Here is a 15836-nt window from a genome sequence, read left to right as displayed (position 1 = left end):
CAGTCGTGGTAATGTAGAAGATGGCATCAAACAGGAAATTAGAGATATATGCAACAAGGGTACTACAGTAATTGTAGGTGACTTTAATCTACATAGAGACTGGCCAAACCAAATTAGTAATAATACTGTGGCAGCTGAATTCCTGGAGCATGTACAAGATGGGTTTTTTTTTTTAAATTAAAGAGCAGTATTTTGAGAAGCCTACTAGGGAACAGGCTATCCTAGATTGGTTATTGTGCAATGAAAAAGGTTAATTAATAGTCTTATTGTATGGGGTCCTTTAGGAAAGAGTGACCAGAACATGATTGAAGTAGTCCAATCTGAAACTAGGGTCCTAAATCTAAACAAAGGAAATTAAGGTATGAAGAATGAATTGGCTCAGATAGCCATTGCCTATCCACTGTCATGCTTTTTAATGAATCTTCCCATTCTAACATTTAAGGAATGAATGTATGAATTGTAACAGTTATACATTCCTTTCTGGCATAAACACAAAAAGGAAGAGGCCCAACCATGGCTAACAAAAGAAATTAAGGATGTATTAGATCCAAAGAGGGGTTATAGAGTTGCCAGAAAAAGTAGCAAGCCTGAGGATTGAAAGCAGTTTAGAATTCAGCAAAAAAGGACCAAGAGATTGATTAAGAGGGAAAAATATATAAGAGTAAGAGTGTAAACTTGCAAGGAACATTAAAACAGACTGCAAAAGTTTCTACAAGTATGTAAAAAGAAAGATTAGTGAAGACAAATGTGGGTCCTTTACAGACAGAAACAGGAGAATTTGTAATGGGAACAAGGAAATGGCAGAACAATTAAATACTTCGGTTCTGTCTTCACGGAAGAGGACACAAATAATGTTCCAGAAGTGTTAGGAATGTCTAGTGAGCAAGAGGAATTAAAAGGAAATCAGTAAGAAAAGTGCTGGAGAAACTAATGGGACTGAAGGCAGAAATCCCCAGGGCCTGATGATCTGCATCCCAGAGTACTAAGAGGTAGCCATGGAAATATCATCATAGGCAGTCCCTCGAAATGAGGAGGACTTCCACACCGAAAAGGGATGAGTTCACAGGGGTTTCAATGAAGGACCTAAAATTCCAGACGATGCCTGCATCTGCACACAGAGGCTGAACTCCAAGTCATAGTCAATGTATTAGAGGCGTACAAAGAATGAGCCTTACACTAAGCATCTGTAAGACAAAGGTCCTCCACCAGCCTGTCCTCACTGCACAGCACTGTCCCTCAGTCATCAAGATCCACAGCACAGCCCTGCACCATTTCCCATGCCTCGGGCGCCTCTCATCAACAAGAGCAGACATTGATGACGAGATTCAACACTGCCTCCAGTGCGCCAGTACAGCATTCGGCCACCTGACGAAGTGTTCAAAGGCCAGGCCCTCAAATCCACCACCAAGCTCATAATCTACAGGGCTGTAGTAATACCTGCCCTCCAGTATGGCTCAGAGACATGGACAATGTACAGTAGACACCTCAAGTCGCTGGAGAAATACCAATGTCCCCTGGGAGGACAGATGCACCAACGTTAGTGTCCTCGACCAGGCCAACATCCCCAGCATTGAAACACTGACCACACTTGATCAGCTCCGCTGGGCAGGCTACACTGTTCGCATGCCATAGGAGACTCCCAAAGCAAGCGCTCTATTCTGAACTCCTTCAAGGCAAACGAACCAAAGGTGGGCAGAGAAAACATTACAAGGACACCCTCAAAGCCTCCTTGATAAAATGCAACATCCCCACCAACACCTGGGAGTCCCTGGCCAAAGATCGCCCCAAGTGGAGCAAGTGCATCCGGGAGGGATCTGAGCACAGAGTCTCATTGCCAAGAGCATGCAGCGGAAAGAGCGTGTGGCAAACCAGACCCCCCCACCCACCCTTTCCTTCAACGACTATCTGTGACAGGGACTGATTTGCGTATTGTACTGTTCAGTCACCTAAGGACTCATGTTTAGAGTGGAAGCAAGTCTTCCTTGATTCCAAGGGACTGCCAATGATGAATATTCCAGATCCCGAACTACATGTTGAAGGGTGGAAGATGCCTGTTGAGAAAATTCAAGCCCTGCAGCCAGACTGCATTTAGACAGGCTGTGAAAAAACACAGGCCACATTGCATTAAGTCATCAATCAACTTGACATTTTAGGATCCTTGGGTAGTGAGCCAATAAGGTCAAAGGCAGCGAGTTCTTTTCTGTAAATTGATCCAGGTATAAGTACAGCCATTTTGACCATGTGGTTTCAGTAAGATAAAGGAACTGGCAATCAGCCAGCAGCTTGTTGCTCTCTGCCAAGATTAAAAAGTTAAAACTACCATCGGAGTTCGTATTTCATTGGAAATTAAGAGATCTAACAATTTTGGCGCTGCGAACAGGATCAGAGGAAAGAAACTGAATTTTGGACATTGGACCTACATAGAGGTAAGGACACCTCTTTTTAAAAAGTCCTCGGTCAAAACTCTAAATTCGCCTCTCCTTCTATGCGATTCCAAAAGCCTCCGGTTTGCAAACCCTCCGGTTGGTAGTCAGCTCGAAGTCCCATAGACGTCTAAACTTCGGTGGTGTGTTAGTTAATTAATCACCGACCTATTGATCGGCTAGAAAGCTTACGACTCGAGACCCCGGTAAAGAACTCAGTAAAGAAATGGCAGCAGGAGATAAGAACAAAGAATTGCCTACAACTGTTAAAGGTGAGCAGGCACCACCTGAAGTTTCGCTAGATAACATTCTCGAACAGTTGAAAGGATACATAGAGCAACAATTCAACTTATCTAAAACCTGTATTAAGATCGAACAAAAGTACGGAACCTCCAAAGGACAATGGTCCTTAGAAGAGATTAAAAGGGTCTGGGGAAAAATGACCCGTATGAAAAATAAAGAGCGAACTAGATGGTCCCTAGCGGTTATGGGCCAGATTCGAAAGCAGAATGAAATTATAATGCGTTCCCAACATGATCGAGAACTGACCAATACAAAGGATCAATTGCAAGCAGTTTGTGCACAGCTGCGACAGAAAAAACTTGAACTTGAAAAGCTGGAAGTGGAAGTTAAAGATCTTAAAGGTGAAATTAAAGAATGGAAAAAATCATTAGGTCAAGAGACAGTAATAGGAAAAGGAAAATGTATCGGTCAATTCCCAGGGTACCCATGTTTGGATAAATTAAAAGCGCAAACCCGAAGACACGACCGAGGAATAGATACGGATTCTGAATCCTCCGACAATACAGTGTCGGAAGATGATGAAGAATTAGGGGTGCGCTTTGCCCCGTTTAAAAAAAAAAAGACGAGTTGTAGTCAAATCAGAAGAGACTGCGGATGAGGGCGGAACCAAAAAAAAAAAGAGAAGGGTGTACAAAGAATACTTAGTTCATGCTCCGGCAGACCCAGAGAAAATTGATAAATGGTCCAAGGAATTGCCCAATCCAAAGAAAGGGGGAGTAAAAACATGGGACCAATTGGACCGCTAAGAAATATATATCAACTTCATCCCTGGGACGGAGTGCAAATTTTGACCATAATGGTGCCAAAAACACAGGGAAGAAAATTGCACGACAAGGTAGATGAAGCTTTGGGGCAGAATGAGCAAGAATTAGATGCAGGATGGGAGGTGATTAAACACTGGCTGCAAGCCTTCAGTCCAGCTAAGACAGATTGAGGAAAAATTGCAGCCTGCCAACAGAAAGGAACAGAGGAGGTCCTGGAGTATGACGAGCGGTTTAGATGCTCGTGGCTAGAACATTCGGGTATGGATAATACGGATGAGGAAATGGATGAACAAGCGTTTGGACCCCTGAAAGCAGCTTTCGTGGCAGGTCTAAAGCCAGAACTGTCCAAAATGCTTAAGGTAGTGTTACCGGACTGGGAAGGTAAAGGAACTACCTTTGCAGCATTGGTGGATCGATGTAACCAATTACATCGGGATATGGGAGCTAAAGTCCGAGATGTACAGGCTGTGGGATGGAAATCCCAGGATTCCGATAAACAAACAGTCATTCGGAAAATGTCATTATTGTGGGAAAGAAGGTCACTGGGCCAAGACATGCAGGGCAAAACAGCAAGGTCATGGCTGGGGAAGAGGACGCAGCCAGGGATACAATTCAGCCAACAAACCAGGCTTGTCACAAGATAACGACCTCATAGAAGCATTTAAGCGACTGACAATACAACAACAGAAGGAGTTACTTGGGATAGCAAAAAACGATTAGAGCCCACCCTGGCCCCCCTCCTCGCACTAATACAACAATGGGGAGATGGGCTATATATAACTGAGGGTGGGCGATAAGGATGTGGACTGTCTTTTAGACACAGGGGTGGAATTAACATGCTTACCCCTACAATATGGAGACTTTTTGCCGTTGGATGGTAGGGCACGTACAGCCTATGGAGTTGGGGGCCATAAAATGGAAATTAAAAGGACAACACCGGTACTTATAGGGCTGGGTCCACATGAACTAACCACACCGGTCTGGATAGGCCCAGATGATCAACCCCTCTTGGGAATGGACGTTCTAATCCAAATAGATTAATCGTTGCATTTCGAGGATGGTCGGGTGACATGGTCAAATAGAACTTTGAAGAAAGAAGAATTGAAGGAACACCCGATATGGGCTAAAGACAAGAACGATTGTGGCCTACACCAGATGGAGCCTGCGTCATTTACAGGGACCAAGCCTCCATGCACTAAACAGCATCCCATCAGTCCAACTGCCATCGTGGGAATCTTACCGGTTATTCAGCAATTGGAGAAACAAGGGGTGCTTATTAAAACGCATAGCTCCTCCAATAGCCCCGTGTGGCCGGTACAGAAATCTAATGAGACTTGGCGTTTGACTGTCGATTATAGGAAAGCTAACCAGTGTATTGATCAAAAAGCTCCTTTGGTCGCAGATCCCTCCACCATTTTTAATGCCCTCAAACCGGAACATAAATATTTCTCAGTTATAGATATGGCCAACGGATTTTGGTCGGTGCCTCTGGCACCAGAGGTTCGACAGTGGTTTGCTTTCACTGTCCAAGGACAACAGTATACTTGGACTCGGTTACCACAGGGTTTCCACAACAGCCCTACGGTATTCCACATGGCTTTACAAAGCCATTTGCGAGAATTACCTCCCGTCATCCACAGTCATCCAATATGTAGACGATATCCTGCTAGCTTCAAACACGGAAGAACAGCATGAAGATTTACAAGCTTTGCTGGATCACTTTCGGCTGAAAGGACATAAAGCCAGCATCGACAAAGCACAAATCACCAAGAAGGAACACCATGACCCCAGGCACTACCAGTAGTGCTATGTAGCATTAGGGCAACCCCGAACAGAACTACAGGTCTAAGCCCATTTGAAATTATAACAGGAAGACCCATGTCGCTGCCAGGAACTATCAATTTACAGAAAGCTGATGTTCACTTAATGAGTGACACTTTATCAGACTGTCAGAACTTAACCAATGCTATTACTTCTGTTTCCTGACAGGTATCGGCAGCTTGGGGTAATCCACCCGAAGGAGGACACGACATCATCCCAGGAGTCTGGGTGTATGTGAAAAAGTTGCATAAAGAACCATTGGGTGTGGTGCCAAATGGGAGGGACCTTATCAAGTGTTATTGACCACCCAGGCAGCTGTTAAGGTCCAAGGAAAGAAAGCCTGGATCCACGCTTCACACGTTAAACGAGCACCCGTAACTGAAGCTGAAATCTAATAATGACAATTACTTTTTGTGAAAATGTATAAATTTACTGTATTATTGATTGTAGGTATTCTAGGCATAGGCCTACTTCTTACTAGCCGACCTTCTGCACCAAAGGGAAATAGTAGGGTAGCAAGGGAACTACATGGAAATACCTTTTTATATGTGTCATACATTTATGCCAAACAAGCTAACATTCATTGCACATAATGGCATCTATTGGGTATGTGGGCACAAGGCCTACCCTTGGCTGCCCCAGAATTGGATGGGATCCTGCTATTTAGCCTACATTGTGCCTTATATGTATCATATAAAGTCACTGTCGGAACATTTACACTGTCCTAAGAGAGCTATCACAGAAACAGAGAGGTTCTTTGCCATTCTGATCCCCAGGTATGGGACCGCCAAACTGGCAAGGGAATCCATTAACATGGCATCCATTGTGGAACGAGTAGCCAATGATACCTCAAAGGCCCTAGTTAAAATCAATGCAGAAATGGTAGTAATCCGCACAGTAGCCCTACAGAATAGACTGGCCCTTGATTACATCCTGGCTGAAAAGGGAGGTACTTGCGCCCTACTCGGAACTGAGTGTTGCACATATATCCCAGATAGCTCCGAAGAAATTATCCACTTAGCGGAGCATATCCAAAAGGAGGTAGAAAAACTTAAGCAACCCCCATCATTCACTTTGTGGAGTGGAGCCACTGAATGGCTAGGTTCAATAGGAACTTCATTGGTGGAAGGTTTAATTCTATTTGTTGTAATTGTTTTACTTTTATATTGTTTGTTTATGTTGATTAAATGTTGTTGCGACCAGGCGGCTGTAGCTGCTGTCCCGCAGGTGAGACACCCTGCAGGTCCCAGCAGACCGTCTGTACGTGGCACAGGGGTATGTTATGCTTAAGGGAAGGTTGTTTACTGGTTGAACTAAGATATTGATTTGGATTAAATTGGAATAAGGTTAATTAACCTACTAAAACCAGACTTCCATTGTGGCCATGATGGAACTCGGGTTGGTGTAAATTTGTGTGGAAGCTACTAGTCCAGACATATGGCGAAATACATCAACAAATTTTAGAAGGAAACTATTAACATGTATGAAATTATTTTGTAGAATGTTTAACCAGTGATATCTGATGTTTTATGATTCAGTTTGTGAAAGAATCAAAGGAGGGATTGATAGAGAATTCAAGCTCTGCAGCCAGGCTGCATTTAGACAGGCTGTGAAAAAACAAAGGCCACATTGCATTAAGTCATCAATCAACTTGACATTTTAGATCCCTTGGGTAGTGAGCCAATAAGGTCAAAGGTGGCAAGATCTTCTGTAAATTGATCCAGGTATAAGTACAGCCATTTTGACCATGTGGTTTCGTAAGAAAGGAACTGGCAATCAGCCAGCAGCTTGTTGTTCTCTGCCAAGATTAAAAAGTTAAAACTACCATCGGAGTTTGTATTTCATTGGAAATTAAGAGATCTAACACCTGTGTGTGGTCTTTGCACACCAGCCACCACACAGGCTTGACAGCTAGGTCTTGGTCCAGTGGCAAGGATTAACCAGGACGACTGGAGACCAGCTCTGCTGACCTAGTGCACACACATATTGCAGTGTGGGCTGGCTTGTGCTGCCCCTGGGCCCTCGCCTCTTTTGGGCCCCGAATTCTCACTTCTCCTGGGCCCCGATCACATCCCTCTACGAACTATTGCCGTTCCTGGATTTTCGGGTCGCCGCATGCTGCTCCCTCTAATGGCCCCAGCCAATCAGAGGGCAGATTACTCCCATCCCACCTCACTTCATTCACCCAGTACCCACCCCTCCTGAGCCTGATCAGGCTCTAGCTCCCGATCCGGACACCGACCGAGGATCAGGCTCGAGTTCTCAATCCGAAAATAGTAGATGCATTGATTGTCATCTTCCAAAATTCTATAGATTATGGAAAAGTTTCTGCAGATTGGAGGCTGGCAAATATAACCCCACTATTTAAAAAAGAGGGAGACAGAAAATGGGGAACTACAGACCGGTTAGCCTGACATCAGTAGTAGGGAAAATGCTGGAATCTATTATAAAAGGATATGATAACAGCACATTTGGATAATATCAACAGAATTAAAGTCAACATGGATTTATGAAAGGAAAAAAATCATGTTTGACAAACCTACTGGAGTTTTTTTTGAGGATGTAACTGAGAATAGATAATGGAGAACCAGTGGATGTAATGCATTTGGATTTTTAGAAGGCCTTTGATAAAAACTCAAGAGGTTAGTGTGCAAAATTAAAGCACAAAGGATTGGGATAATGTATTGGCATGGATTGAAAATTGGTTAACTGACAGGAAAGAGTAGGAATAAACAGGTCTTTTTCAGGGTAGCAGGTAGGGTGACACGACACAAAACTAGGTGGGATTGGGAGTTGCGAGGAAGATGCAAAGACGCTGCAAGGCGATTTAGATAGGTTGAATGAGTGGGCAAACACATGGCAGATGCAGTATCATGTGGATAAATGTGAGGTTATCTACTTTGTCCTTATGTTTTTCCTACCAAAGTATTATTTAAAATGGTCATGGCTTGGGAAGTGTCAATGTACATAGGGACCTGGGTGTCCTTGTACACCAGTCATTGAAAGCAAACATGCAGGTGCAGCAAGCAGTTAGGAAGGCAAATGGTATGTTGGCCTTTATTGCAAGAGGATTAGAGTACAGGAACAAGGATGTCTTATACAGGGCCTTGGTGAGACCACACCTGGAGTATTGTGTGCAGTTTTGGTCTCCTTACCCTAGAAAGGATATACTTGCCATAGAGAGTGCAGCAAAGGTTCACCAGACTGATTCATGGGATGGCAGGACTGTTGTATGAGGAGAGATTGGGTCGACTAGGCCTGTACTCACTGGAGTTTAGATGAATGAGGGGATCTCATTAAAACGTATAAAATTCTGACTGGGTTGGATAGACTGGATGCGGGGAGGATGTTTCCCCTGGCTGGGAAGTCTAGAACAAGGGGTCACAGTCTCAGGATACAGGGTAGGAAATTTAGGACCGAGATGAGAAATTTTTTCACTCAGGGTGATGAACCTGTGCAATTCTCAACCACAGAAGACTGTGGAGGCCAAGTTACTGAATATATTTGAGAGAGATAGATTTCTAGAAACAAAAAAGGCTTCAAGTGGTATGGGGAAAAAGTGGGAATATGGTGTTGAGATAGAGGATCAGCCATGAGCATACTGAATGACAGTGCAGACTCGAAGGGCCGAATGGCCTATTACTGCTCCTATTTTCCAGCAAACCAATGCAGCTTCCAGCACAAGCGGACACAAGTGTGCAATGGCTTCGAGGTAGGCGACTGGCTGACATCATCAGGACTCAGGTCGCCATTTGGAGCATGGGCAGGGCCTTGGTACAACATAGGAGCAGGAAACATAGAAAATAGGTGCAGGAGTAGGTCATTCGAGCCTGCACCGCCATTCAATAAGATCATGGCTGATCATTCACTTCAGTACTCCTTTCCTGCTTTCTCTCCATACCCCTTGATCCCCTTAACCATAAGGGCCAGATCTAACTCCCTCTTGAATATATCCAATGAACTGGCATCAACAACTCTCTGCGACAGGGAATTCCACAGGTTAACAACTCAGTGAAGTTTCTCCTCAGTCCTAGATGGCCTACCCCTTATTCTAAGACTATGTTCCCTGGTTCTGGACTTCCCCAACATAGAGAACATTCTTCCCGCATCTAACCTGTCCAGTCCCATCAGAATCTTATGTTTCTATGAGCTCCCCTCTCATCCGTCTAAACTTCAGTGAATAAAGGCCCAGTTGATCCAGTCTCTCCTCATATGTCAGCCCAGCCATCCCTGGAATCAGTCTGGTGAACCTTCGCTGCACTCCCTCAATAGCAAGAATGTCCTTCAGACTAGGAGACCAAAACTGAACACAATATTCCAGGTGAGGCCTCACTAAGGCCCTGTATAACTGCAGCAAGACCTCCCTGCTCCTATATTCAAATCCCCTAGCTATGAAGGCCAACATACCATTTGCCTTCACCGCCTGCTGTACCTGCGTGCCCACTTAGTGACTGATGAACCATGACACCCAGGTCTCGTTGCACCTCCCCTTTTTCTAGTCTGCCACCATTCAGATAATATTCTGCCTTTGTGTTTTTGCCCCCAAAATGGATAACCTCACATTTATCCACAGTATACTGCATCTGCCATGTATTCGCCCAGTCACCTAATCTGTCCAAGTCACCCTGCAGCCTCTTAGCATCCTCCTCACAGCTCACACCGCCACCCAGTTTAGTCTCATCCGCAAACTTGGAGATATTACACCCTACAATATACATTAACGATTTGGATGAAGGAATAAAGAGCTGGAGTCCCAGCACTGAGCCCTGCAGCACTCCACTAATCACTGCCAGTCATTCTGAAAAGGACCTGTTTATCCCGACTCTCTGCCAACCAGTTCTCTATCCACATCAGTACATTACCCCCAATACCATGAGCTTTGATTTTGTACACCAATCTTGTGTGGGACCTTGTCAAAAGCCTTTTGAAAGTCCAAATACACCACATCCACTGGTTCTCCCTTGTCCACTCTGCTAGTTACATCCTCAAAAAATTTCAGAAGATTCATCAAGCATGATTTCCCTTTCATAAATCCATGCCGACTTGGTCTGATCCTGTCATTGCTTTCCAAATGGGCTATTTCATCCTTAATGATGGATTCCAACATTTCCCACACTAATGTCAGGTTAACCAGTCTATAATTAACCACTTTCTCTCCCTCTTTTTAAAAAAAGTGGCATTACATTAGCTACCCTCCAGTCCATAGGAACTGATCCAGAATTGATAGATTGTTGGAAAATGATCACCAAAACATTCACTATTTCAAGGGCCATTTCCTTAAGTACTCTGGGATGCAGACGATCAGGACCCATGGATTTATCAGCTTTTAATCCCATCAATTTCCCACCTAATAAGGATATCTTTCAGTTCCTCATTCTCACTAGACCCACTGTCCTAGTACATTAAGGTTATTTGTGTCTGCCATTTCTTTGCTCCCCATTATAAATTCACCTGAATCCAACTGCAAGGGACCTACATTTATCTTTACTAATCTTTTTCTCCTCACATATCTATAGAAGCTTTTAAAAGAACATAAGAATTAGGAACAGGAGTAGGCCATCTAGCCCCTCGAGCCTGCTCCGCCATTCAAAAAGATAATGGCTGATCTGGCTGTGGACTCAGCTCCACTTACCCGCCCGCTCCCCATAACCCTTAATTCCCTTATTGGTTAAAAATCTATCTGATTTGAATACATTCAATGAGCTAGCCTCAACTGCTTCCCTGGGCAGAGAATTCCACAGATTCACAACCCTCGGAGAAGAAATTTCCTCTCAACTCTTAAATTTTCTCCCACATATTTTGAGGCTGTGCCCCCTAGTTCTAGTCTCCCCGACCAGTGGAAACAATCTCTGCCACCATCTTGTCTATCCCTTTCATTATTTTAGATGTTTTGACAAGATCACCCCCTCATCCTTCTGAACTCCAGCAAGTAAAGACCCAGTATACTCAATCATCATAAGGTAACCCCCTCATCTTGTTCCTCCTATGACCTCGGATGACCTCAGATTTTCCAACATTGTATTCCATCTGCCAAACCCTAGCCCATTCGCTTAACCTATCTAAATCTCTTTGCAGCCTCTGTCCTCCACACAACCTGTTTTCCCACAAATCTTTGTGTCATCTGCAAATTTTGTTACACTACACTGTATGCATCTGAGCTATCCTGCGATTCCTACTCTGACTAGCACATGGCACTGGTAGCAATCCCGAGATTACTACTTTTGAGCTCCTACTTTTTAAATTTAGCTCCTGAAATTCATCTTGTAGGACCTCATCCCTTTTTTTTTTAAGCCTATGTCATTGGTACCAATATGCACCACGACAACTGGCTGTTCTCCCTCCCTTTTCAGAATGTCCTGCACCCGCTCCAAGACATCCTTGACCCTTGCACCAGGGAAGCAACATACCATCCTGGAGTATCGGTTGCGGCCGCAGAAATGTCTACCTATTCCCCTTACAATTGAATCCCTTATCACTATCGCTCTCCCACTCTTTTTCCTGCCCTCCTGTGCAGCAGAGCCAGCCACGGTGCCATGAACTTGGCTGCTGCTGCCCTCCCCTGATGAGTCATCCCCCTCAACAGTACTCAAAGCAGTGTATCTGTTTTGCAGGGGGATGACCACATGGGACTCCTGCACTACCTTCCTTGCACTGCTCTTCCTGCTGGTCTTCCATTCCCTAACTGGATGTGTACCCTTCACCTGCGCCAAGACCAACTCACTACACGTGCAGTCAGTTTTTATGTTCCCTTCAAGCTTCCTCTCGAACTCTATTTTCCCTTTATTAATTAAGCCCTTAGTCCTCTGTTCAATTCTAAATTTCTCCCAGTCCTCAGGTTCGTGGCTTTTTCTGTCCAATTTATATGCCTCTTCCTTGGATCTAACACTATCCTTAATTTTCCTTGTTAGCCACAGTTCAGCCATCTTCCCTGTTTTATTTTTACTCTAGACAGGGATGTACAACTGTTGAAGTTCACCCATGTGATCTTTAAATGTTTGCCATTGCCTATCCACCATCAACCCTTTAAGTATCATTTGCCAGTCTATTCTAGCCAATTCACACCACATGCCATCAAAGTTAGCTTTCCTCAAGTTTAGGACCCTAGTTTCTGAATCAACTGTCACTCTCCATCTTAAAGAATTTTGCCATATTATGGTCACTCTTCCCCAAGGGGCCTCACACAAGATTGCTAATTAGTCCCTCCTCATTACACATCACCCAGTCGAGGATGGCCAACTCTCAAGTTGGTTCCTCAACATATTGGTCAGGAAAACCATCCCTAGTTGTAGGAGGTAGGCACCTTTAGAATATACCAGAATACTAGGCATTAGGCACCTGCTAGATATATCTAAATGCATATAAGTTTAAAGTGGCCACACATAAAATGGCTGCCCAGGCATGATGGGAAATCAGGTAGTCAAGCTGTGAACTGTTGAATGTTCAATGACCGAGCAATAACCCTGTGAGGCCCACTGTAGGAATGCCTTGGATGCAGGATAAGAATAATGAGGAGAGAACCCATCTCCCGTATTCAAGGCCATAAACCAATTAATTCCCCAGGAAGAAAGAGATAAGAGAACCCATCTCCTGTAAACAAAGTTATAAACCAATTATTTCTCCAAGAAGAAAGAACGTGAGAGAACCTATATCAATCAGCCCAAGCTGACGAGACGAACACATGGTTCGAGACATAAGGGGAATTCTATTGGGTTAAAAGAACCTATATGTAATCTATAATCGTTGTGATTGGCTTGTGTCCAGCCGTGATGGGCTGTGTAATTGTAGTAAACTGTTTGTAACTGTTGTGAAACATATAAAAGTGAATGTAACCCTTTGTTCTGTGGAGAGAAGCCTGGACTCAGTCTTGTGATTTCCTCCCCGCTAAGCGTAATAAAGGCCGCATCAGCATTGGAACCGACTGAGTGTTGAGTGATTCTTCTGAGAAAACACTAACGCTAACAGTAATAAACTCCAGGAAATTCTCCACTGCATTGCTACCAGTTTGGTTAGCCCAATCTATATGCAAATTAAAGCCGCCCATGATAACTGCTGTACCTTTATTGCACACATCCCATATTTCTTGTTTGATGCTGTCCCCAACCTCACTACTACTGTTTGGTGGTCTGTACACAACACCCACCAGTGTTTTCTGCCCTTTGGTATTCTGCAGCTCCACCCAGACCAATTCCACATCATCCAAACCAACATCTTTGCTTATTAGTGCATTAATTTCCTCTTTAACCAGCAATGCCACCCTGCCTCCTTTTCCTGTCTATCCTTCCTAAATGTTGAATATCCCTGGATGTTGAGTTCCCAGCCTTGGTCACCCTGGAGCCATGTCTCTGATGCCAATTACATCATACCTGTTAACTGCTATCTGCACAGTTAATTCATCCACCTTATTCTGAATACACCTCACATTGAGGCACAGAGCCTTCAGGCTTGTCTTTTTAAACACACCTTGTCCCTTTAGAATTTTGCTGCAATGTGGCCCTTTTTGTTTTTGCCTTGGGATTCTCTGCCCTCCACTTTTACTATTCTCCTTTCTATCTCTTGCCTCTGCCTCCCTGCATAGGTTCCCATCCCCCTGCCCTATTAGTTTAACTCCTCCCCAACAGCATTAGTAAACACTCCCCTAGGACATTGGTTCCGGTCCTGCCCAGGTGCAGACTGTCCAGTTTGTACTGGTCCCACCTCCCCCAGAACCGGTTCCAATGCCCCAGGAATTTGAATCCCTCCCTTCTGCACCACTGCTTAAGTCACGTATTCATCCTGCGATTCCTACTCTATGACTAGCACGTGGCAATCCTGAGATTACTGCTTTTGAGGTACTACTTTTTAAATTTAGCCCCTAGCTTGCTAAATTCATCTCGTAGGACCTCATCCTGTTTACCTATATCGTTGGTACCTATGTGCACCACGACAACTGGCTGTTCACCCTCCCTTTTCAGAATGTCCTGCAGCTGTTCAGAGACATCCTTGACCCTTGCACAGGGAGGCAACATACCATCCTGGAGTCTCAATTGCAGCCGCAGAAACATCTATCTATTCCCCTTACAATTGAATCCCCTATCACTATCGCTCTCCTACTCTTTCCTGCCCTCCTGTACAGCAGAGCCATCCACGGTGCCATGAACTTGGCTGCTGCTGCCCTCCTGTGATGCGGCATCCCCCCCCAACAGTACCCAAAGCAGTGTATCTGTTTTGCAGGGGGATGACTGCAGGGGAACCCTGCACTACCTTCCTTGCACTGCTCTTCCTGTTGGTCTTCCATTCATTATCTGGCTGTGTACCCTTTATTTGCGGTGAGACCAACTCGCTAAACACGCTACTCACGTCATTCTCAGCATTGTGCATGCTCCAGAGTGAATCCACCCTCAGCTCCAGTGCCGCAATGCGGTCAGTCAGGAGATGGAGGCAGATACACTTCCCGCACACGTAGTCATCAGGGACACTGGAAGCGTCCCTGACTTCCCACATAGTACAGGAGGAGCACAACACGTGTCCGAGCTGTCCTGCCATTTCTTAACCCTTAGATTAATTTAAATTGGCAACAATGTTAAAGGTTACTTACTGATAAAGAAGGAAAAAGAAAAGCTGCTTACCAATCACTTACCCCCTTGGCTGTGACGTCACCTTTCGATTTCTTTCTACATTTTTGTTGTCTTCTACCTGTAGCTGCACCAGCTGGCCTTTATAGGCCCCTCCGACCCCAGACTCTCACCTCTGACAGAGCAATACTTGGACCTCTCCAATAGCACTGGTCCAGAGAACAGTGCAATACCTGAACCTCTCCCTATAGCATGGGTCCAGTGCACTGCAATACTTGGACCTCTCGTATAGCACTGGTCCAGAGCAGTGCAATACCAGGACCTCCCCCGACAGCACTGGTTCTGAGCACAGAGCAATACTGGGCTTCCCTCTATAGCATGGGCCCAGTGCACTGCAACACCTGAACCTCTATAGCACTGGTCCAGAGCACAGTGCAACACCTGGAGCCCGCAGTGAGGACTTCCACTATTAGATGTTGGTTGAGATATAAATATTGGCCAGGGAACTGGGGATAACTCTCAGGCTCTTCTTCGAAACAATCCCAGGGAGCGTCAGTGCCGCAATTTCCTCGGAGGAGGAACTGGGAGCCACCCACCCTCCAGTTGGAGAAGGGAGCAGTGACCGGGGCCCGGGGCCCCGGCGGGTGTGGGGTGAAGGGGCCCGGGGCCCCGGCGGGTGTGGGGTGAAGGGGCCCCGGCGGGTGTGGGGTGAAGGGGCCCCGGCGGGTGTGGGGTGAAGGGGCCCCGGCGGGTGTGGGGTGAAGGGGCCCCGGCGGGTGTGGGGTGAAGGGGCCCCGGGCCCCGGCGGGTGTGGGGTGAAGGGGCCCCGGCGGGTGTGGGGTGAAGGGGCCCCGGCGGGTGTGGGGTGAAGGGGCCCCGGGCCCCGGCGGGTGTGGGGTGAAGGGGCCCCGGCGGGTGTGGGGTGAAGGGGCCCCGGCGGGTGTGGGGTGAAGGGGCCCCGGGCCCCGGCGGGT

General features: G+C 45.6%; 1 protein-coding gene across 1 annotated transcript in view; it reads right to left on the bottom strand.

The window, feature by feature from the left end:
* The window catches only part of LOC139229871 (H-2 class II histocompatibility antigen, E-S beta chain-like), a 41059-nt gene that overhangs the window by 11044 nt on the left and 14179 nt on the right, over positions 1-15836 (bottom strand). The gene's annotated exons all lie outside the window — the stretch shown is intronic.

Source organism: Pristiophorus japonicus, chromosome 19 (assembly GCF_044704955.1).
Source record: "Pristiophorus japonicus isolate sPriJap1 chromosome 19, sPriJap1.hap1, whole genome shotgun sequence".
Classification (NCBI taxonomy): domain Eukaryota; kingdom Metazoa; phylum Chordata; class Chondrichthyes; family Pristiophoridae; genus Pristiophorus; species Pristiophorus japonicus.
This window is presented reverse-complemented; position numbering and strand designations above follow the sequence as displayed.